Below are 25,258 nucleotides of genomic sequence, written 5' to 3'. Positions count from 1 at the left end.
AGATCAGGCAGTCTGACAACTGCTTTGAAAATTGCTCTAATTGTTTACACACAACATAAACCAAGGTATAGGCTATATTTCAAGGGCGAGAGTTCACAGTAAACATACTGTCTTCCATACTGTCCGAGGAAACACCATCTGAAAGTTTCATGGGATGCATTTTTACACATGAGTTCTGTGACCAGTCTGACCACTTTTTTTTTGCATCTAATGAGCGGTCGGGTTCTTTTGGCCTCGGCCTGCACCGCATTCTGATTCATATCAGTGTGATATTGTCTGGAAATGTGTCTATAGCTAATTAGAGGAGTGTTTATGTTGTAACGCCCTGAAAGTCACATGGCATGCCTCGCGTTTTCGCCTGCGTCAGTCACACGCTGACGTCTGTCGGACCCTCAGACGAGGAGGGGGGTGCTTTAGTTGTCATACATCTGTCTACGGTTTCCCGGATGAAAGTCTAGACTCGCTTTCTGCTTTCCTGCTGTGCTAAATGGGGACTTTGAATGGGGCAAGGCGGACTCCGCGGGGAATGTCAAGCGCTGTGAAGAGCGGCCCAACTGGAGCTTGTTAAGCTTCCAGTTGGATGACACACATGAAGCTTTAATTAATTCATTTATTATTTGAGGATGGAATTTTGGAATGCCTTTTTTTCCCCAGCTGCTTGCTTTAATGTGTTGGTTCTGAGATTATGGTAAAGTGTGGTGACTTGGAGGTGTGTAACTAGGCTGCTGTCAGAAATATGCAAATGAAACAGGAGCTGTTGCTAGTCCTCAACAGTGTCAGCTGCTATGTAACCTACACCACTGTGGGATCATAGCTGTGCAGCATGAGATTTGGCCTGACACACTAAATCCATTGATAAACATAGATAGGGCTGTCGCAATTATTACATAATGGTCTAATCGCAATTATTTGACATAAACACAATTATTTTGTGATAATCGTCATAATCGTTTACATGATGAAAAAGGTTTATATTTTCAAACATTAAAAAAAATAGTGGAAATAGCAGATCTACAAGCTCACAACGCGTTGCGATGTGACACGTTGTGAGCTTGTAGATCGGCTATTTCCACTATCAATGTTCTTTTTAAAGTGTAAAGTTGTCAAATATGTCCTTCTTTTCTTTGTATATTTGGGTTACGTGTCATATCTGCCATGTGCAACTTCAAAGCCTACAACCAAACAGAAATGTAATTGTCAACTACAAAAACACAATTAAATCGTTAATCGCAATTATTTTTGAGTGACAATTAATCGTCATGTAAAATGTCATAATCGTGACAGCCCTAGATAAACATGTTTCAGATCCTGACACCAGGAGTCCGATAATACTGATTGTATGTAGATATCAACAAGCCCATCCATTGAGGGATTTACTGTAGCACAGTTGTTTTCAAACCCTTTCATGAACCCCCAATTTCTTTCTTTATTGTCTCCACCAGCCGAAGGCTGAGGGAGAGTATGTTTTCCCCTCCGTCCGTCCGTGCGTCCGTCCGTGTGTCCGTGTGTCCTCGCAGTTTGTGTGCAGCTAATCTCAGTCGCCGTTGGCCCGATCGCTGCCAAACTGAGCACACACACTCCCTGGATGCCAATCTAGAACCTCTGCCCCACATTTTTCAAATCAGCCTCATGGTGGCGCTATAACAGGCCGATTTGTGTGGCCTGGTTGTTACCAGCTAATCTCCGGCGCCGTTGGCCCGATCGCTGCCAAACTGAGCACACACACTCCCTGGATGCTAATTCAGAACCTCTGCCCCACATTTTTTAAATCAGCCTCATGGTGGCGCTATAACAGGCCGATTTGTGTGGCCTGGTGGAGACCTGTGCTCGTTTAAGTTTTGTTTTTGGCTTCTCTGCCTTTATTGACGGTTCAAGTGAAGATTGACAGGAAAGAGGGGGAGAGATGGGGAGAGACAAGGAGCCTAGGTCGTCGGGAACGGGACTCGAACCCATGTGGTATGCACCTGGACCGCTAGACCAGGGGGTGCCCAAAGCCCCAATTTCAAATGACATTAAATTATTATAATAATCAAGTTAAACTAGTGCTTGCCCCTTTGAACATATATGCTCAGAATTATGTGCTGTTTGGGTTATGGGGTGTGAAGTAGAGCTCGGCCTTGGCTCTGACGCAAGTTCGTTTCTCTCCGGCAGAACCTCTGACGAATGTCTGTTAGGACTCTTTCAATACCTAGCCCGTCCTATCCCTTTGGGTATATTTCTCTACTGGGGTCTATCGAGAGTGCTGTGCTTAGCTTAGTGAGTTTTATGCTTAGCTTAGTGATTCTTCCTGTGGTCAACTGGAGTCGAGTCTCTGGAATCTGGCCCAATCTCGGTGGGAAGCCGGTTTATATACGTTCATCTGACATCATATTGGTGACGTCAGTCTGACACGTATGCCGTTCATACCTGGTTGCCATTGACTCCAGCCTAACAAATGGCTACTGTCTATGGCAGTAGTCCCATATGACATGATGGAATGGACTATCTCCATATGTAGTGTTCTCCACATCTCCATGTTAGGCCAAACAGGTTCGCTCCATATCTCCATGTATAGGTCTAAATGCCCAACGTTGAGCTTGGCAACGAAACGTTCTTAACAGGGTGTGTACAGTATATTGAATGTAGGAGTCTCAGAAGTAATGTTGGAGAACCCAGATGTAACAGTGATTTCAGTCATCTCCAAATTTGGGCACTGTTTCAACATGCGGCTATTACCATGGCGGTGGTATCAGTGATGTCAGTCATCTCCAAATTTGGGCACCGTTTAGTATCAGTGATGTCAGCATGCGTGTATATCAGACAGACATCGGACAGACAGACATTCAGTAATTTATTAGTAGGACTAGAAGCTGGGCCGCCCTTCGGGCGGCCCAGCGTCTAGTCGGCGACCTGGCCAACTCGGGAACGATATAAATAGGGAATGAATGCCCCGCCCTTTAATGCAAACCCCATTATACCTGTTGTCATAGGACCCGTTTTGACCATCTGTTTGCCTGTGTCCATTTATGCCCATATATGGAGATATCTGTATCTGTCTGTCGGCGTCCATTTTATGTCCATATATGGAGATCACTGCAGATATAGTTCTGGGTCCATTTTATGCCCATATATGCTCATATATGGAGATATCTGTCTATTTGCGTCCGTTTTATGCCCATATATGGAGATCTCTGTATCTGTCTGTCTGTGTCCTTTTATGGTGGTGGGAAGAACGGTTCTCGAGATACGCAGATTACATACATACATACACATTCACAGAGATTTTTTGTTGACTCATGTGGCGTACGTGATGTCAGAGCCTTTTATGAAGTGATGTCACAATGAGTCAGCGCTTGCGCAGATTTCCTCCGGAACAGCCTTATGTCAACAATCAGCTCCGCATAAGGAGATTCCGAACGTTTTGCGCCGGTTCGGAAAAAACGTGCGTCTGGTCGGGTCGAGGCCCGGCACTGCACTCCGCGCCGCGGCGGGGAACGGCGTGCCGAATCTGAAGCCGGTGGGACGAACGGTTCTCGAGATACACGGATTACATACACACAGACAGACAGACAGACAGAGATTTGTCGCATTTATAGATAGATAATAAAATGTTATAATTCCATGACAAATAGCGTTACAGTTTTAATATTGAAACATAGTCATACTAATTCGTCTTCAGTGAAGTGACTTATGGCTGGTGACCCCCCATCAAAACCACATATTTATTACAAAGCAACCCACTGCTTACATAAAGTACTGTATATTCATGCATTATAAAGGTTTTAGATGGCATGGAATTAATTAGTTAAAATGTTGAGTCGAAGAGCAGATGGTTTCCTCCTCCGAAAAACTGAAGTTTATTATCCTTATGCTTATTCTTGGCCCACTCGCCAATGACTTAAACATAATGACTGTGCATTCATCTGTTCCTACTAGATTAAAATGTCATCTGGTTGTTTTTTAACAAGTCAGTCCCTTTGCAGCTACTGTAGTAACTTTGTCCCGCTGAATTCGCCTACACAGAAAAAATTCTCAGAACTGTATTTCTTAACTTTCATGCCCTACCCGTGAACTGAGCCCGGGTACTCTCCCATGCAAGAGCTAAAATATATAATATATATATATATATATATATATTTTTTTTTTAGAGATGTTACCGATAATCGGCAATGGATCGGATCGGGCCGATCAAAGCGTGATCGGCGATAATCGGTGGTTTAGATCAAAAGGTAAATTCACCGATCCGATCCGATCGGTGCATCCGATCAACCAGCCGTTCAGTATGCCCACTTGAGGCCATTTTGGGGTATTGATTTCCACAGTGCTGAAGGAATAATTAGTTACTGCTATGATAATAAATACATAGTAATGCTGGTAAATAACTATAAGGCAAATACATAAATGAATTCATGAGTGAATTAATTAATTAAAGTTAAAACATTAACATTTAGAAAATATAAATAATATATAAATAATAACTTGATCGGATCGGTGATTGATCGGTATCGGGTGATCAAACTTTTGTGATCGGTGCTCGGTGATCGGTTCCAAAAAACCTGATCGGACCATCCCTATTTTTTAGATCTATTTTTGGGCTTTTATTTATAGGACAGTAGGCTGACAGGAAATGGGGAGTGACATGCTGCAAAGGCAGTCAGGGACAGGACTCGAACCCTCAACATGCTGTCAGGCTTTGAGCTTATAGGTGCCTGGACCGTTGGCCTAGCGGTCCAGGTACCTAGGCTCAATGTAACTTTTACTGTTGAGCTATAACAAGCTCAAGCTATAACAAGCTATAACAAGCTCACAACTCGTCGCGGATGCGACACGTTGTGAGCTTGTAGATCGTCTATTTTCAAATAGCCTAGGTATAAAATAGGGCTAAAGTGGATTAATGTATGTTTAATAATATAATCATTTAATACATCTGCAAAGTAACTAGGAACTCAAGTTTTCAAATAATTGTAGTTGAGTAAAATATTTGCCTCTGAGATGTAGTGGGGTAGAAGTAAAAGTACTGACAACTGGAACTGTACTGTACTCAAGTAAAGTACAAATACCTCAAAACTGTACTTAAGTACAGTACTTAAGTAAATGTACTTAGTTACTTTACACCACTGATCTTAAGACTGATAGTGTCAGTGACGAAGTTTGCAATAAAAAGAGTTTTGGTGAAAATACCAAAAATGGACAATCTCCAAGCTCACAACACGTCACGTTGTGAGCTTGGAGATTGTCTATGTTTGGTGCGCGATGAAGCACTCAACTAAGTTGAGTCAAGATTAAAGCACTCTTTGTCAAGTCCCACCCCATGTCGCTCTGTTACTAGGTGGGACAACAAAGCCAGGGAAGAATATTTTTATAATGGGAAGTGAATGGGGGAAAAAAGATTTTTCATAGCCTCATTATTGCTATTTAAAGTACCAAAAGAAAAACATCTACGTGATATTAATAAAAAAGGAACTAAAAATGACAGTAGTTACATTGCAAAACAGGGGTTTTCCCCTGAAAATACATGTTTTAATTAGTTTAATCCTCTGAAACAGGCAGAGGACAGAGAGAAAGAGAGAGCGCAGTGCATCTTGGGTGCCTCGCACTGACCAGGAAGTTGTGGAACTATATCCTCGCCCAAATTTATTTTAATTGTAATTCAGCCCATTTAAAATATATGTAGCCAATCGAATATCTTAGTTACATCGATATCGTTCATGTGAACTCGTTTTTTGAAGCGTATTCATTATACTCATCGAAATCGCTATGACCGCGCCGCGCCATACCGCATCGTGGCCGTACCACGCATCACCGCACAATGCAGTGTCTAGCAGGAGACGTCTATGCAAGATTAGTAATCCACATAGTGTTTTTTTTTTTATCATTTCAACAAATATTCACTGTGTATTCACTCCATTTTGTTCCAAAATGTTCCTATTTATCATGACAAAGCAAAAAATTAAATAAAAATATATATATATATCAATTTAAAACTACACTCTCGCCATTAATATTAATGGAAGAATGTGGACTTTGTCCCACTGCATAACTCCACCCCCGGTAGCAAAAGAGAATGATTTTTCTCGTTGGCCAGTCAGGGACCAATCAGAAGGCTGACAAAGGGTCAATTCTTTCAACATAAAATTCAAGTTCAGGCGAATTTGGAAAGGGCAATTCTCTTGAATGGGAAGGGGGCATTTTGCATTTCTTAGAAACTAGTAAGTGCTTCAGTACATCCATGGTCTGGAGAGGGCACTTTTACAGACGAGTAAAAGGGCAGGGGCTCAAGACCCCTTTGATGTCTATGTGAGCACGTGCCTGGTGCCGCGCACCCACGCTCCGAAATAGAACCCAGGTTTGAGAGACGTGTCAAAGTCTTTGACACATCCAATTGACGCCTCCAGTGTACCGTTTTAGCCTTTGTTAACAATGGGTTTGTTTGCTGTCTCTCGCATTTCAGGCTTGTAGTGTGTCAGACTGTCAGTTATCCTTGAGTTAAGCAGGCATTCATTCATGGATAGTTATATTGTATAACATTCTCTCATCTCATCATTCAAATTGGTTAAAATAATGTTTTGTGCTCAGACTGTAAGTTATACAAATTGCAGATTGCAGCTTTACTGTAAAGCTTCGTACACACCGCTGGCGAATTGGCGAATAGCGAATTAGCGTATAATTCGCCTTTTGTTTAAAACCTTATAAAGTCAATGGAAGCATTCACACCAAACGCGAATTTAAAAAAAGCGAAAAGGCGTCTGTTTTTTATTCGCCCTTGTGTCGAAAGCGTGTTGTTTGATGTGATGGGTTGTGTGCGCAGCTACTGTAACAACCATGCACGGCCAGGTCATCATCACTTGAGGATGTAGTTTCCATTGTTTTATTTGTTTCCCCGTCCGCTCTCCTCTCTCTCCGTTCTCCTGTGGCTACAGGCAGATATCACCCCCTCGTATTTAGGCGAATTAAGCGAATATTATACGCATATTCGCGTCGCTTTTTGGTGTGTATGGAAAAAGGTGAATCGCGAATTCTTCGCCTTTTTGGTTTGCTTATTCACGTCGCTTTCGCTAATTCGCCGGTCTGTACAGAGCTTTACCCAGTGGTTTCCTGACGTTTTAGCTCGAGACCCAAACGATAAATTGTATGTCTCCCATGGCCCAAACTATTGAAAATAGACGATCTACAAGCTCAGAACACGTCGCACCGCATCTGCTATTTTCATTACTTCCTAAAAGTATTTTCCCCCTCTAATTAATGATTTTTTTTCAATGGAATTCTTCTACAATTAGAATTAGTTTTTAACTTGTGCATTGGGGGGGGGGGGATGCTTTGTAAATATTTTGAAATTATATATAATTAAATTAAATGATATATATATATATATATATATATATATAGTTGCGACCGTTAGGTCGCAGTTACTACCAAAACCTCGACAGGCTGTCTGTCCGTCAGTCCGTCAGTCTGTCAGTCTGTCCGTCACGTCACACTTTTCCCCAACTCATATCTCCGCCAGCGTTGCCCCAATCCATGCCAAACTTTGCACACACACTCCTTGCCTGCCAATCCACAACCTCCACCCCTCCCGGGACCCCCTGTCGCCGCCTCGGGCTAGGAGCGACCGGGAGAGCCGGGGCCGGTACCCACGCACCCGCCTCGGCGGCGCCAAGGGAGCCGTCAACATGAATCTGTCCCATATAGCGCCACCATCAGGCACATTTTTTCAAACACATTTTTGGACACTGCTCCTACAGATTTTGCCCTAAAATCACGCAAATCGGTACACAGTATGTCTACACTCATGTCATCAAAATGGATCTGTCCCATATAGCGCCACCATCAGGCCCATTTTTTCAAACACATTTTTGGACACTGCTCCTACAGATTTTGCCCTAAAATCACGCAAATCGGTACACAGTATGTCTACACTCATGCCATCAACATTGATTTGTCCCATAAAGCGCCACCATCAGGCCGACTTTTTCAAACACATTTTTGGACACTGCCCCCACAGATTTTGCCTTAAAATTACGCAAATCGGTACACAGTATGTCTACACTCATGTCATCAACATGGATCTGTCCCATATATTTTTTCAAACACATTTTTTGGACACTGCTCCTAAACATTTTGCCCTAAAATCACGCTGCGACCTGACGGTCGCTTATCTCCCGATTAGGGAGTCTTACTGGTATATAATAAAAAGATTAGGAAACAATACATAAAGGGGTATCCCAAATATAATGGGTCCCGACCCACTGTTTGGGAAACAGTGCTCTAACCCAGTGGTTCTCAACCTTTTCAGGCTGTGACCCCCAAAATAATCATATTTTAACTGGGGACCCCTCAACCCTCCCACCCTGATGAGCACAAGAGTTGAGGCATTACATTTTGTATAACATGGTTCTATTGTGAAAATAGCAGATCTAGATGCTCACAACGCCTCGCATTGCATGCATGTAGATCAGCTATTTTCACAATTTCTGCCTCTAATATTTGACAATTTGGCCAATGTTTAATATGTCATTTTAGAGGTATTAAAAAGTCTTAAATTGTCACTTTAGAAATGTGCAGATAGCCTCTATACACTTAAACATTATGTTGGTTTGTTTACTGTTGAGAGAGAAAACAATGTTGCACATTAAGTTAATCATCTGGGGACCCCCCAAAATTATTTGGGGACCCCCCTGGGGGTCCCGACCCACAGGTTGAGAACCACTGCTCTAACCCATAAGAGTGTACAAATATTTTACCAGATGGACCTGCATAAATGGTTCCATTTTTGCACTCTTTGGAGTTAAATTAACAGTGAGGATTTCACAGTTAAGCAGCTGAGGGTTAGTCGAGGTTATCATCATCAACCCACAAGCACAAGCCTGTGGCGCCAGCTGTCTACTTTTATTCCCACCCACTGCAGGTGAGCAGAGAGCAGTGTGTTTAAGTGTACATGAAGACTGAACAGTATTACTTTTGAGAACTACTGTCCTTATCCGGTTTGATCACTGCCTTGGGCAGTTTGCAATCTCTGAGATGGAACTCTCTAGCCTTCATGCCTACTGATCAGTTGAGAAGAGTAATTTGACAGGTTTCCTGGAGGTGTTGAAGAAAAATAATGCCCATTCACTACGGCCAATCAGATGTTGACATGTGCGTGACGGCGTGGTCCGCCCGCCAGTCCTCCCTTAACACTCGGGTGACTGAAGAAAAAAAATCACTTCCACTCTGACTGCATTTATCAGTCAAATTGACAGTTAAATTCTCTCCCTTTTGGCCCAGGAGAGCAACACCTCCTCCCCTGCTGCCAGCGGGGGTTCTATTGTCTTCCAAATGTGAATTAGCATTTCAATTGACCTCTCAAATGGGTAGTACAAAAGGTGTGAAATTCTCTCCTTGCTTCTGGGAGGGGGAGGAATGGGTGAGACCTGTCTTTATGACCGATAACTAACAGTCAGAGTGGTATAATGGTATATTATTTCATACTTAGGAAACGTTTCAGAAGAGGAAAAAAACGAGTCATGGAAGGGGAAATTTCTGAGACCTTCACGGGGAGAGTTATTGCACTCTGCGATCTCAAAATCGGTCAAAATGACCTGTTAGTCACCTGTGTGTTAAGCCAACTTTTGAGCGGTGCTCCTGGAAGGAGCTAAGCTCCAACATCTGGCTTTGTCCTGGCTCTGAAGCATGGCCTACATCTGGCCTACATCTTGGCACAAAGCCCTCCAAGTTTGTTACTCCCCCAAAAATGTCCAGGCTCTGAAGCATGGCCTACTGTACATCTGGCCAACATCTTGGCACAAAGCGCTCAAAGTTTGTTGCACCCAGGGTCACATTGGCCAAGCTGTCGTCAGGATGCTTAATGAAATTAACTCATAAATAGCACCACTCACTTCACACTAGGTGTGATTTGTATAGGATATAAAAGTATATTGCTTTTCCTGGATGTTTGTCATTGTTTGTTACAAGTTGGATTACAGTTATGGTTAAAGTTCAAGAGATAGCTATGTATAAAACAACTAGGCCTACCTCGATCAAGTCTTTAATAGAATCTTAGCTGTGATGAAATCTCTTCCTGATGCCTTGTGTGTTCAGCTACTTTACTGTAGCCTACATAATCCAATGTTTGATGTCTCCTTCAAAAAATGCAGTTATTGGATAAAACTGAATATGAGAGTGACTTAGTACATGCCTTGCCTACTGCCTTATTAATCTGGCCTCTCGTGTACAGTAAGTTAAATGCATGAGGTGATGTTTAGCTTTGAGGAATTTGGCTGGTAAAAGTATGTGAAAATCTCCATGCAAATATTTTCTATCTCTCTGCTCATTCATACCGGTCTTTGCAAACTTCTGGATGTTAAAGATGTATATATCTGGCCACAGGCATATTTGTCTTCATTCAATAAATGTTTTAGTCTGCTCTGTATTTCCCCGGAAACAATTCTGCTGCAGGGAAATGATTTAAACAAAGAGACAAACGGTTGTAATGAAATGTTTATGGAGTAGGCTATTTACGTCCTGACATCACCTTCACCACCCCTGGGTCACAGTATTTTGTATTGGAAATACAATAGGCAAATCTTAGATTACGTCATATAAGAATCGTGTCCCAAAAATAAACATATCACGCTGGCGTTTCTGCCAGGTTTGATAACGTCTATGTTGGGAGAAAAAGTAAAGAAAAGAATATATATACAGTATAAATTATGTAGGCTATCCCATTGGATAAATGAATACCTTTTCACCTTCAGTTGATGATTCATATCCATATGAGTAAAATCAGGACACCTTTTGATGGCTCCCGCGAGCAAAACAGAGCGACGCTGAATATTCTATGATTTTTCAAAGGTTAGTGAAAAACTCTCAGAAAGCGTGGCAGGGAGCAACAATGTTTGCAGTCAACCAGTTAATTATGGCCTACTTTGGCCATCGTACATTGGTTATTTTGAATATTGGTAGCGCTCATCATCAGTCATATTTGTCTTTATCAGCCAGGGACATGCTGAGCCCCTGATTCAGCCCGGGAAAAAGAGTTATAGAGGCCCTCATTGCGCGCTATAGAGAGAGATCTCTCTCTATAGCGCTGCTGCTACTCAAAGATTTGCCATTTCAGATCATGACAAGTGACATCCAGTGGGCCAATTACATGAGTTATATTTCGTCATTGTCGGGTGGAAACCTTGTATGTCCAAAACCATTTTAAAAATGATTTAAACTAGTGAAAACAGCCGATCTACAAGCACACAACGCCTTGCACCGCGAAGCATTGTGTGCTTGTAGATCTGCTGTTTTCACTACTTTTGTGCGACAGCCTTGTATGATGAAGCAGGGCTTTGCTTTGCGAAAAAATGTACACATTTGAAACTTGGAGATACAAGGTTTCTGCCCGACAGTGACGATTTACTTTGTTGGCCGCCCAGCCCCCAAAATGGAACGAAGGCCGACATTTTATTTCATTTTATTTTCCTAATGGCTGGCCTGGACCGGCCGGGAATGAACCGGCCGTTCAGGAGTTGTCCCGCTTTTCCGAAGGTCGCAGTTTATTATGTGAAATGGCACATGCTGACTGCCTGACTCTGTCTGTCTGTCTGTCTGTCTGTCTGTCTGTCTGGACATGTACACGTTTTTACAGTCTATGGGTTTGCCGCTCTGACATCACGCTTTGACATCACTGTGATGTCAGGACTTTATATGGGAATGCCCATATGTAGGAAGACAGCCCATATCTGTGTGGCTGGTCAGACAGGGATCTCCATGTATGGGCATAAAGGGGATTGCATGTTGTTGTGATGTCATGGGAACCACTCTAACAGAATCCCTTTTATGCCCATACATGGAGATCCCTGATGTCATCAATATTAAGCCCATATCTAACAGGACTTCATATGGGAATGCCCATACAGTATGGAGGAAGACAGCCCATATCTGTGTGGCTGGTTCAGACAGGGATCTCCATGTATGGACATAAAAGGGATTGTATGTTTGATGTCAGATGTGATAGACGTCATATGATTTTCACATAACGACTAACTGAGTAAGCATGTTTGGGGTCTCACAGCATATCTCCATATACAGTACATGGATCTCCATATATGGGTACCAGGGGTCTCCATATATGGGTAACTGGTCCGATATACTGTACATCACTGGCCAGATAGCCAAGACATGTCGCAACCTCTTGTTGCCTGAGGCGTCTTACTAGTAACAGTTACTTGCCAGTGACTTGAACATCAAGGTAATCATGAAGCAACCGTCTATGAAGTACTCCGCTACAGTTATGAGACGCAAAGTCTAATTTAAATGAGCCGTTCACATGTACTTGCCACCGTGCATTGTTATACAGATGATAGATAGATAGATAGATACCTTTATTATCTCAAGGGGGAAATTCAGTTGTCCAGTTGTAGCATAGCAGTATACAGTTATTTACAAAGTTACAGAGAAGTAAGAAAAAAGATAGATAAGAAAAAGTACAGTACCAATAAAGAGAAGGTGTGTGTGTGTGTGTGTGTGTGTGTGTGTGTGTGTGTGTGTGTGTGTGTGTGTGTGTGTGTGTGTGTGTGTGTGTGTGTGTGTGTGTGTGTGTGTGTGTGTGTGTGTGTGTGTGTGTGTGTGTGTGTGTGTGTGTGTGTGTGTGTGCACCTATGAACAGCTAAACCCACTCATATTAGCATACCGGGCCCTGATTGGTATTTTCCCACCAAATAAGATACAAATGATCTATGGTTTTCTTTGTAGTTATCATCAGGGGGTAGGCCTACTTGTTTTCAGAAATCAGGGTAAGGGTAGGGGTTACTAAAGCCCAAAATGTTTGAGAACCACTACCTCAAGGGGCATACGGTACTTCTTTGGTATTGATCAACCCACCTCACTCTGTCATCATCAGCATTCTTGTCAATTGGATTATCATTTCCAGGATGTAGATTAAATGCCATATCTGTATCTTTTGTTTCTTGTGACATTTCAAGTTCATTACAGGCTTAAAGATTTTCCCATTTGCTAAAGGTCCAGCTCTACAGAGATATTGACCTGGCTCTTGGGTACTATAATCCCTCTCCATGCAGTGCAGAATGATAGACAAGACAGTGTAGGATCTGCTGATATACAGGGATTTTGTATGCATGGTATGAAGGTAGCTTTGCTCAACTGTATTCTTTGATTTTGAAGTTATGTACAGTAAATGTAATGTTATTTAACAGCCCTCCTCAGGTGCAAGTATTTTCAGGATCTATTTAGGGTTTGACACTGATCCTAGATCACAATATTTATCTGTGGGAGCCAAGTCAAACTAAATGTAATGCCTTGTACAATTACAAGTGCTAGTTGTCATGTTGGGGGTATGATTATTTTGGAAGGGTTGCGTCCTGAAAGGTTTGATAACCCTTGTTCTATGAATTCTTAGTAATGATATGGCAGGGAAGAACGGGTAAGATCACTTTTTATATTTTAAATGACAATGTACAATACAGCGGGAAAGAAATCTATAATAAAGTGTTAATTTATCTGGTCTATTATTTGCTGTTGTCCTTATAAAAATATGCCAGCAGGATGTTCTGGTTTTATAGTGACATGGGTTGACAAACAAGACAAAAGAGTGAATACAGTACAGATACATAACATTTTCTATTTACATTCATGGGTCAGTGAGTTAATATCTGAAGAATCCCACCCCTTAAAATGGTTGAAAAAGTGTTTCACCCCTAGTCTGTTTGCATGCCTGATGATGCATACATTGAATGTATGCATCATAGATCATAATTATTTCTTTCACTTAATATACTGATATTCACTTACCGTATACTGTGCCACACGATGAACAGTGAAAATAGCCGTTATCCGTGCTCACATGACAATTGTAGCCAGGAGACCATCTGCCATGGCAAAAATAAAAAATAAATGCCGTCGGTAGATTTGGTTTGGCACCGCTCTGTTGTGATTGGATTTCTCTCCCTCCGAAGTAGTGAGGGACCAATCAGGGCCCTGTATGCAAATATGGGGCGGCTTTATCGCCAGAGGCATTCTGTTTAATCCGCCCCTTTGGAAATGCAGGTTCCACAAAGAAGAGATTCCAAAAGAATATCTACGCAGTGATATTTAGACAAATTGTGAGCTTGTAGATGGTGCTATTCTTTGGAAATGTTTGTACATTTTTGCAATATTTCACCCATGCCAAAAATGGGAACGCCAGGTTTGCAAGTGGTTAACATTCCAGCGGATTCACAGAAACTCCAGAGCTGTGTCGGTTACTCTGACCGGGCTGGAGAAGCCGCGGCAGCTTGAGGACTTAGAATGAAATAGGACATAAAAGCCTTAAGAGACTGACATGGAGCTAGCACAGACTTTAAGCTAAGATATTCATCTTGATTCCTGTGGCATCTATTCAGACCAACATCATGTGCCTGCTCCACTGACCAGTGAAAGACAAGATATCGGGGAAGTGAAAAACTAATTCAACCAAAGAGTAAGAAATCCTTTACACTGGAGGCATGAACGGCTGATAGCAATGATCCCCACCCCTCAGCACTTCCTCACCACACAAGTATAGCTAGCAGGAAATAACACTCCTTCTCCTAATGAATCAAAACGTCTGACAGAAAATAAACATAAAAACAGCCACAAATTCACATTAGCCCGGGTCTGACCTTGATTTATCAATGATGGTTGTGTGCGAGGGGAAGAGAGAGAGACCGTCATGGCACTAGCTGAAAGCGGCCTAGCACAGATGTGCACATCAAGAACAGCTGCGCCTCTATATATTCTGCAGAAATATGAAGCATCAAACCTCCTGGAATAACTATAGCCTACGTGCAAAGTTTGGTGAATCTGATATTATGTCTTTTTGAGACAAAAGAGACCATATGAAGCCTGCATTGATCACAGGGAAACATGGAAGAATGTGTCTATGAAGTGTGAATCCGGTCGTATCTACAGTATACTTCTGGGAAGTATAATGTGGACTTCATACTGTACGTTTGTAGACCATATAAATACCTATAGAAAACATAACACATCTCAGATTAGATGTCCTTGAGAACGTAACTTAACTGTAATTTATATTTATAGCAACACAAAAAGATTTGGTTAGTTTCAATTCGCTCTCAGATGGGCGAAGCAGCAAGTCGGCACATTTCCCTTGCCCAAGGCAAGGAGCAAGTGGGGCAAGCAAATGAAATGTGACTTGGATATTTCACTTAAAACAAAAGGTGAATGCAGGCTTCAAGGATCACTCCTGTGATCCTGGGCTTCAAGGCCCAATGTCAGATTTAAATAAGTGGTTCACATAGGGTTATTTTAGATTCACCGGGCACGGTTCTGGATCCGGTAGAGCTGCCGGTGAACTTGAAAAAGTCAGCACTCTGCAAAATCTGGAGTGATAAATTAACACTCGTGCGTACGGGTTAGTTCTTTTTTAATCACACTTACATGCCAGATTTTTCAGTGTATTCATGTTAACCCTAGTGAGAGCTCAAATGATCGTTTCATGCTTCCAGTGGAAAAGCAACGGTGACCGAGAAGAAAGATTGATTTATGCTTTGTGATTTGCTGCACCGCGGGGGTGATTTTCAGCTTTTATCATTAACACAAATGCCTATCGTTTTTGAAAACTATCAAAACAGACCAGCCTATCTACAGTATAATGCAAATCCATACCTGTGAGATGGTTAATGTGCCCCCCCCCCCCCAGCTTGTATTGATGTAATTAAAAATAGAATAAATCATGGATTAGTCTACGTGGGTTCCACTGAGTAGCCAGTCTCTAATCCATGTGCTCCCACTGGAGGATAAATCCTTGCTGACCTCTCACTATTCTGTCCATAACAAAACACAAGAATCCCCCACCAGTATATAAATTATAGAAACAGGTGGCGTGTGTCATTCTTTTTCCACACCGTACTTGAGATTAATTCCGCATAATACATTTATGACGGGGTTCTGTCATATTAATCGCCGTTAGAGTTCTACGCACTGCTTGCTTGTCATCAAATATGCAAGAAAGAAAGAAGGAAAGAAAGACAAAGACAGAAAGGGGAGAAAAAAAGGTCTTGTACGTAATGTTGTGTAAAGTCGCCTGAGATTAGGAGTGAGATTAGTTTTTGATTAGATGAATTACATGAAGCATGGAAGCGCAGATGAACAGCTGTCAGTCTGCTCCTTGGCACCTGAGCGCTGCGTAGCGAAACATAATGAGTCCTCACGTTCCCAGCTCCCCCGGGGGTGTAGCCAACATTAAAGCCTCTGCATGAATCAAGGGCTGGACTCTTTCTTTTTTTTTTCTTCTTCTTCTTTTTTTTTTTTTTTTTTTTTAGCTGGACAGTTTAAACTCTGTCTTTACTCCTCTTTGAGATGTTAAAAAAAGCTTCTGTGGTCGGGAAAAACAACAACAACAACACACACACACACACACACACACACACACACACACACACACACACACACACACACACACACACACACACACACACACACACACACACACACAGATACACAAATACCCACGTTCACTCTCTTGAAGAATGTTCAGAGGTGTGCTGTTTTTAAACATTTTGATGATGTTATTTATCACGTCTGTCGCCCGCGAAATTGATGTCTCCATCCGCTCGTGTCGTGTGAACATCAGTCACATGCTGCGGTGGTGATGAATATTGTCCTCTGTAGCTTTATACCTCATGTGTCATTATCGTTTTTTTGTGTGTGTGTGTGTGTGTCTTGACAGCCGGTTGACACCAGTGATAGAAACCTATTTTCCCTCCTACTCCCACTCAGTGCCTACAGAGCGACTCAAGTCATAAAGTCATAAAGTCATACGGTAAAGTAGAGCGCTGGCGGAAAGTAGCTAAGTCCATTTACTCAGTGCTGTACTTTTTGCTGTATATATCATTCTGCTCATTCATACCGGTCTCTGCACACTTCTGGATGTTAAAGATTTATATATCTGGCCACAGGCATAAGGCCTTTATTTGTCTTCCAACATTAATACAAGTGTTTTAGTCTGCTCTCTATTTCCCCAGAAACAATTCTGTTGCAGGGAAATGTTTTAAACAAAGAGCCAAATGGTTTTAATGAAATGTTTATGGAGTAGGCTACCGACGTCCTGACATCACTCCCGCCACCCCTGGGTCATGGTATTTTGGATTGGAAATCCAATAGGCAATTCTTAGATTGCGTCAGATAAGAATTGTGTCCGAAAAAATAAATGTCTGTGTTTGGAGAAGAAAAGAAAAAGTTTTTTTTTAGTTTTTTTTTATTCGATATGGACATCACAATCACATTGGACGAACCAGATGCATTGATATAATTGATTATAGCACAAGTGCTAATTCTCATCACCTGTCCACAAGAGGCTTTTCTATTTTACAAAAATCAAATCTATCACCCAGTCAAGTACAGTAAACATAAACTAGTCCAAAATCCAATCAAGTACAAAACAATAATACTAGTCTAAAACCCAGTCAAGAACAAACAATTATAATATACGATTACTAATAAGAACTAACCATCCGACCCATCAGTCTGTAGGACATACAAAATCATAAGTAGCCATAATCAATTCACACAGCAGGTAAGGAACAGAAACTATTCATGTGAGCACAGTTGATTTGATTTCAACCATAACTTGAGTCCTCTGTAGAAGACATTACCATCCGTCTCTAGTTTTAAGACTGTAGGCAAAGAGTTCCAAAGGTCTACCCCCTTTACTGAGAAAGCAGACTGTCCGAATGAGTTACTGCAGGTGGGGACAATACAGTCACCATTTGTTGAAGCTCGTGTTGATATATACTGTATAGGCTATCCCATTGGATAAATTGATACCTTTTCACCGTCAGTTGGTGCTTCATAACCATATGATTAAAATCTCCAGGGTTGTACCGATGCTTTTCAATGGGAATAGAGTGGTTTCTTGCCATTCGCGGGTTTCTGCAAAAACACACTCCGTTCCCATTGAAAAGCATTGTCAGAATCCGTCCTCATAGGTAGAATTAAAACTTGCGTGACCATAACCTAGCTAAGTATTCCTGTGGTGCCTCTCCTTTTACAAAATATCTGGTGAGTACCTCTCCCACTGCTCATAAGCAGAGTGAACTGGACGACGGCGCTGCAGTTTGATCCGTCCCTGTGTTGCATTGCTGTTGTTGCCGACTGTTGTTGTTTCCCCCTCTAGAGAGACGTGTCACCACATTGGAAGTGATCTGCATCGATTCTATCTGCTCATTTCTTTTTAATTAGGTGATTTGTTTCACTGGGTAACCAGAGCTAGCCACAACCTCACAGTTTATGAAAACTCAAGCCAGCAACATATCCTCTCCGTTGTGAAATTTTTCTCATGAATAAAATATAGACAGGGTGGAGAAGGAGGAAAGAAAAAAACAGCCCTCTATTACACCATGAGGGGACTGCCCATGGCTGGAAATTAGACCTCACAACTGGGCCAATATATTTTCCTCCTCTGCAAAGGACACTGAGGGGACCCGGAGATGTTGATCTCGTTCATTAATTTTGTGCTTTTTACATTTTGTTTAAACATGGATATTATTAATTGCTTCTCACGCTTTTGACGCCGAGCCAGCTAATGGACTCCCACTGGAGGTTCTCGCCGTACATTCAACTATATTCTATTAAGCCTCGTCTGTCTTTGTCTTTCAAACAGACGATTCTTACACCATTGACGTTCTTCTTGCACAGCTTGATATATAACTTTGAATGCCACGGATCTCGGAGAGAGAGTTCTCTCTCTTCAGAAACATGGCCTTGAGCCAGTAATGATCAGATGAGAATAAGCCCTCTAAATAAAATATAGTAACATCTGATATGATATCTGACATGCTTTTTCCCCCCTTGCACACTATAGCCTGCCTTGTCTCTACTCTTTCCATTTGAACCCCATAGCATCCCTTTTCTGTGGCTAACGTTCAGTAAAAAAAAAAAGATTTTAAAGCTCACGACACGTCGTGATGCAACACGTTGAGGGCTTGTAGATCGGCTACTTTCAGTGAGCATATTTTTCGAAAACAGGAGGGGGCATAGTATAGTATAGCGAGCCCTGCAGCCCTAAAGTATATAGGAGAAACAAAGGTTTGTGTGTGTGTGTGTGTGTTGTGTGTGTGTGTGTGTGTGTGTGTGTGTGTGTGTGTGTGTGTGTGTGTGTGTGTGTGTGTGTGTGTGTGTGTGTGTGTGTGTGTGTGTGTGTGTGTGTGTGTGTGTGTGTGTGTGTGTGTGCACACACACCCGCGTGCATGTGAGATCACATCCGCATCTCTGATTTCTCTGTAAGATTTCTAAGAGAGAACCTCAATGCTAACACTCCATGCATGCTGCGTCGTGATGTGCATGGCTCAAGTTGTTAGTCACTGTGCATTCATCCCCAGGAAAGAAAATCAGACACAAACGCTGACCGGCAGTCTGATGACGAATCTAATAATAAAACGCTGTGATTGTGCAATCACATCGGATAGCTTGAGAGACCTTGGTTTGCACCAGAAGCAGGCAAGCTGCCACCGGTTTCTCTCTGCGAGGAGGAGATGGGATCTGAACAGCCAAGACCCTTAACGCCCACAGCTGAGCAAATAGAATAATTAATTGAATATGTGAATTATTTCTTATGCCTAATTCATATACTACATAAATCAGGCTTTATTTCTTATCGTATTGACCATGGTATTCCTAAACCTGCACAGGCCTCTCTGCGATGCTACACAGCTACAAAACTAAAACATCATATAAGACCATTTGCGGCTTGTTGCATCTCTCTTTCTCGCGAGTGTGGGGGTCAAAATCTACATCCGGAGGGGATAGAAGTCCTTGAGACGGGGGTGACTTAGCACGACCCTCCCCAAAACCCATTTCACCCACACCTCTGGACCCCGTTAGCTAAATGGATTTATAATGGCTGTTTGCTCTGCCTAATCTTTGTGGCCCGTATCGCAACACACCGACACAAGGTTAGGCAAATACAAATAAGTAATCTTATGTCCCTTTTGTGATGGTGACCACCACCACTAGATACAAACTCTGAGGAAGTCATTAATGCTCCCAGCAGTATGGAAGGTGTCGGGTGAATGGTCAGGGCTGTTAGGAGGAGAACACCTGATTTAATGAGCCTGGCACGGCTACAATACAGTCCAAACACATTACGATGTATTCCCCGCGGACTATAGGCTGCAGCCCTGCAATCCATGCCTTTACCCGATCTGTCAACAGGAGACTGGTGCTTAAGTTGGAACATTGTGTGCTCTTACTTGCATAGCAATGCAACAGTAGAGCGAAAATAATGCCCTCTCCCCCCCCTTTTTTTATGGCAACGGCATCTGTAGCAACAACATTAATTCCCATTTAGTTTTATAGTTCCTTACTAGGCTAATCACTCATGGTCACATAAAGATGTGGTTGAGTGGATCTCATTAGAGATTCTCTCTTCCCACCTGTGTAATTATGAGTGTAGAAAGAGAGGGGATTTGGTTGGGAGGGAGAGAAAAAATAGGAGGGAGAAATTGTTCTCTCCGCTGTGCCTAAGAGCGGTGGAGCTAATCATTGTTCTGAGCTGCTCAGCTGTTGAGACTGTCCAGATCACATCTGGGGGTTTTGCGGTGGTGATGTGCTAAAAAACATGTGGCTTTTTTTGTTTTTTTTTACAAGTAAGGGGAAAAATACGACGTTGACCTAGAGAAAGGGCTGACATATTTGTGGACAAAATAGTTGAAATACCCCTGTCAGTACGCATTAGACACGGATACTATAACGTGGTCCGGAAAGGGAAAAGAAAAGGAGAAAAAAATGAAAAAAGGGATAATAGAATTAGAAATAAATAAATAAAAGAAATTCCATGACATCCCCAATGCCATTAGTAATGGGATCTGCTCGAGAATGGCTCATTATTGAATTATGCTTTGTCTCATTAGCAGCACGACAGTGTCCGCACTCTCCCATTATGTGGTGTTGACAGTTATGCTTACTGTACCCCGGTATCTATCCACTTCAGACAGTGGTAATGGAAATATACATACTAGAGATTATGGGTGTATTGTGTTTCCTTGTTAAAAGATATGCTTTAATCGAGCTGTAGGACTTCGTGAAGCGCAATAGACATTTCTTGAAAGCACTCGATTTTCGAACCTAGTTGATTCACAGTTTTAAAAAGTCTCCCCATCATTTTCCTGGATCACAGTTTCATCTAGATGGTATTTACGCACGCGCACACACACACGCACGCACGCACGCACGCACGCACGCACGCACGCACGCGCACAAGTGTTTTTAATACATTATAGTTCAATATTGTGTGGCCATGTAGAAAATCCTACCCATTTCCCCAGCAGTACCATCAGATTAAAAGGAACAGCCAGCCAGTCAACACTGGCTGGCTGTGTTGTTATTAAGCTCTTGTTAATACTTTTCATTGGGTAAATATTTATAAACCCCACAGACAGACTTAACCACTTTCAACATGTAATCCCTCTTGTGGGCATGTCATTATAGGCAGAATTATATATTTTTCTTCTCCACAAAATAGATCATAATAGGAAGTGTGTTCCAAAAATAAACAAATGATCCCGGCAGTTTGACGCATATGGATATGAAGAATCAACTGACGGCGAGAAAACGCTAATGTTACTGCCAACAAATTCGCCAGAAACAGATAGTATCAAATATCGGTGACTGACTATCGTAAACGATAAAGAGCCACCTCCCCGACAATATTGCGGAGAGAGTTTGTTTATCTTTGGACCACGATTCTTATATGAGACGATTAAGATGACCCAATGTTATTCTCCATAGAGAAATTACTTCCGGGAACCAGTGGATGAAAGAGTGACGTCAGGACTTCGCTGCTCTATTGTGGTCCACTATAATACATTGTTACAACACCCAACAGACTATACCAAGGGTCTTCAACAGGGGGTCCGGGACCTCCTGGGGGGTCCTCAGAGTTACTATAGGGGGTCCTCCAAATCTTTCAGTGATAGAAACGTATTCTTTTCTCCTTTTTTTATATTAACAACTTGAACCCTAGTGTCCATATTCTGAGAACAAAAATAGCAGATCTACAAGCTCACAACGCCTCCCGCTGCGAGGCGTTGTGAGCTTGTAGATCGGCTATTTTTGCCAAAGAGCTTTGTTGTAGAGGGGGAAAAAGAGCAGACTAAGTACCTAGTGAAAGGTCAACTTTATTACCGGTAAGTAATGACGGTTCAAGTGGTTAAATATCTGAAAACACAAATTGACATGAATCCAAATACACTGATGGTTGTGCTGTCAAACAATGAAACTATATGGAATCTGAAAATGTGGGGGTCAGGGACCCCCACATTTTTCATCTTCATCTCTCTCTCAACTAAGAGGTCCTTGGCCTGAAAACATTGAAGACCCCTGGACCATACAATAGTTTGGTCCCACAATGTCATGCAACAAAAAAAAACAGAATATAGTTTCTGCCCGAAAGCGGCAGAAACTAATTGTTGACACAATATTTGTCTTCATAGTTCTTAGAAAAGACCTCGAATCTGGCTTGTTTGCAAGTATTTATACAGTCAAAGCAAGCTCTTTCTGATCTCTGTATTGAACAGGGGATGCTACTGCATGGCTTCATGCTGTCTTTTTTTGTGTGACTGCCCCTAACAAGTCTCTGGAGGCTGGTGTTTAGAATGTACAATATCACTGGCCTGGCTGTGACCGGAGCATTTTCACTGGGCAGACACTGGTCTTTTGGAAAATGGAAAGGAAATTACCATTTTACGAAAGCTTTTAAAGTTTGGCAGGGAAACGTAATTCCTGCCAGTGGGTGGGTGTCATCTTTATGTGTTTTTTTTTTATTGCTATGAATATTTCAAAAGAACAGTTAAAGCATCGTTTGTCACTGTGTGTGTGTGTGTGTGTGTGTGTGTGTGTGGGGGGTGGGGGGGGGTGTGCATGAGTGTGTGACGATAAGCGATATTATCGTTTATCGTGATTAAAAAACACTCACAATAATCCTATCGTGGAGATTTAATATATCGTGATATCGTCCTCCGTCATGCACTGGGATCAATTCACATTTATTTGCCGAGCTGCATATCCAGTACCACCCTCTATAATTGGTAAAAGGTACTTATAACATACGTACTTAATACAGTATTTTTTCACTCTCTATCAAATGTCTTTGCCAAAAAATAGCCAATTTACAAGCTCACAACGCGCCACGACGCGTTGTGAGCTTGTAGATCGGCAATTTTTTGGCAAATGTTCCGCCCCAGGACAATAGTGTTGATTATCCCGATGATATCGTAAATTGCGATTTCTTTGGTCGCAATAATCGTGATGTGACATTTTCATATCGTCACCATCCCTAGTGTGTGGGGCGTGCACGTGTGCGCGCTTACTGTACACGGCGTTCAAGGACTTTCCTATCAGACAAATTGTGTCCGAGGGACAATATGCTTTTTCCCTGCCGTTCTTTGGGCATTTCATACAGCACCATTAGTTGGTTGAGTGAACCACAGATGAGCTATGCTTTACAGAATCCAAATTACACAGGAGCCATTTTTCATCCCGCGGATCTCTTCAGAGGCAAAGAGCCATAGATGGGCTTTTCACTCTCCTTATTTGTCCTTGTCTGCTGGAGGTTGCCGCCGGCTGACATAGCCTGAATTTAAGTGGGCATCAATCTCGATAAAGAGGCAGAACACAGAGCAATATTTGCTCCTCCGAATGTTTTTTTTGGTGTGCCTTTCATCAAGGCAATGTAAATGAGCTGGCTATTACGCATAATGAAGTAACGCAACTTAAACGTTTAAACGGTATAATCATTTCGCAAGGTGCCCAGTGTTAATGTGATTTCTTACCGTGCCACTCAAGTTGTCAAATGAAGCAGGGCAAGATCTCCCAGTTATTGTTTTCAGAGGAACACCGCTCATCTCTGAAAGGAACGAGATAGATGGGTCTATTTTGCATAGCTGCGTCGTGATGATAAACAGATTCCCTCCCTGTTTGGTATATTTTGGACGGAGGCCTATCTCCGCTTTACATAAGTGATGCAGGGCAGGGGCGTCAATTGGGGCCAGGTGGGGAAATAAAAGTTACTTTTAAATATAAATCCATGAATGTCTCTTTGTCTATCTGTGCTGGTTATTATGTTGTTAAATTACAGTAAAATAACTACAAATGCAAAATTGAACAAACGGTCACTTTAACAAGGTATTATTGCGACCGTAGGTCGCAGTTTAGTATCAAAACCTCCACCGGCCGTCCGTCGGTCGGTCGGTCGGTCGGTCACACGTCACACGTCAAACCTTGCCCTGCTCATATCTCCGCATCAGTATGACATCACACTGCTGACATAGTGTGATGTCATACTGATGCTGTTGGTTTCTGCACTGATCATTTATACAATTCAGCTGTGTTTGCTCGTGTCATCATGATGAGGTCATAAATCAGCCATGCCCAAATATAGATTTTACGGGTTTACATGCTTACTCAGTTATTTGTTATGTGAAAGTCCTATATCTATCTATCTATCTATCTAGGTCGTCCTCAAACGAGCCCTCCATCGTTGTTTCCAGTCATCTCGGTTCTCCATACATCTGGCCAGCTCATTGGTGTTCTGTGTCCCTACGTCTTCCTTGAGTACGTCCACGTATGTTTTTGTGGGACGTCCTCGCGACCGGTGCCCATGTGTTGGCTCCCACAGTACCAATTTGCTGGCTGGAAGCTCCTGGTGTCTTTGGCAGTGTCCTGCTAGTCTCATTCTTCTGGTGGCAATTTTCTCGCTTACCCTTGGTATACCCTCATACAGGTTCTCGTTGGTAACATGTGCACTCCTGTTGATGTTGAGTACTGCACGCAACATTCTAGTGTAGCACCCATTTAGAGACTTCTGCAGGGTTGGCTTCAGGGTCCAGCATTCACTGCCATATAGGAGAACAGACTCCACTGTTGCGAAGAAGAAGCTGAGTTTGATTTGGCGGGGGAGGTTGGAGTTCCATACACTGTTCATGCCGTTCAGGGCCCTCCAAGCGAGTGCCTTCCTTACTTTAAGGTCTTTCTCAGTTGAGTCGACCCATGCGCCCAGGTACTTGAAGTCCTTGACTTCCTTCAACACAGCTCCTTCTGTTGTTGTCAGAGGTGAGTGATCAGGTAGGTTATAGGTGATAACCTCAGTTTTCTTAGCATTTAGCCTGAGACCAACTTTGGCACACTCTATCTCCACCCTGTTCAGGAGTTCTTGTGCTTGTTCCATGCTGTCGGAGAGCAGGCTGATGTCGTCCGCATAGTCCAGGTCTGTCAGAACTACTGCGGGATGCCGCCTTGACCTCCTTGGTGTTAGTGT

General features: G+C 42.4%; 1 protein-coding gene across 1 annotated transcript in view; it reads left to right on the top strand.

The window, feature by feature from the left end:
• The window catches only part of LOC308307873 (glypican-6-like), a gene marked incomplete at both ends in the record, with an annotated part of 162,731 nt that overhangs the window by 83,729 nt on the left and 53,744 nt on the right, over window positions 1-25,258 (top strand). The gene's annotated exons all lie outside the window — the stretch shown is intronic.

The sequence above is a fragment of the Nannobrachium achirus genome (assembly GCF_963921795.1).
Source record: "Nannobrachium achirus genome assembly, chromosome: 22".
Lineage (NCBI taxonomy): Eukaryota > Metazoa > Chordata > Actinopteri > Myctophiformes > Myctophidae > Nannobrachium > Nannobrachium achirus.
The sequence above is the reverse complement of the archived record's forward strand: the minus strand, read 5'-3'. Positions and strand labels throughout refer to the sequence as shown.